Below are 300 nucleotides of genomic sequence, written 5' to 3'. Positions count from 1 at the left end.
TCGTTATCATATATGTTTTAGGGATTCTGTTTGGTTTAAAGATGTTTTGCAACAAAATGCTTCCTCACTAATGGCGAAAGGGTGTTTATCTGCTGAAGGTGTTTGTTTAGCTCAATGCATCTGGATTAAAAATGTGTTCGTATTGATAATGTGGTGTAAGTTATTTCGTTCGTTATCTGTACCTGACAAAGGTGTCGTTTGTAAATAATGGTATTAAAATCAGAAAGCAAAGCCAGGAAAGCAAAACTCTCCATTCCCTGAAATTACTTCCAAGAGACAAAGTCATAAATAAAAATCACC

The 300-nt window shown here is 34.7% G+C and overlaps 1 protein-coding gene across 1 annotated transcript in view; it reads right to left on the bottom strand.

The window, feature by feature from the left end:
* LOC119582282 overlaps positions 1–300 on the bottom strand; it is a gene marked incomplete in the record, with an annotated part of 24,829 nt that overhangs the window by 5,001 nt on the left and 19,528 nt on the right.

Source organism: Penaeus monodon, chromosome 15, assembly GCF_015228065.2.
Source record: "Penaeus monodon isolate SGIC_2016 chromosome 15, NSTDA_Pmon_1, whole genome shotgun sequence".
Lineage (NCBI taxonomy): Eukaryota > Metazoa > Arthropoda > Malacostraca > Decapoda > Penaeidae > Penaeus > Penaeus monodon.
This window is presented reverse-complemented; position numbering and strand designations above follow the sequence as displayed.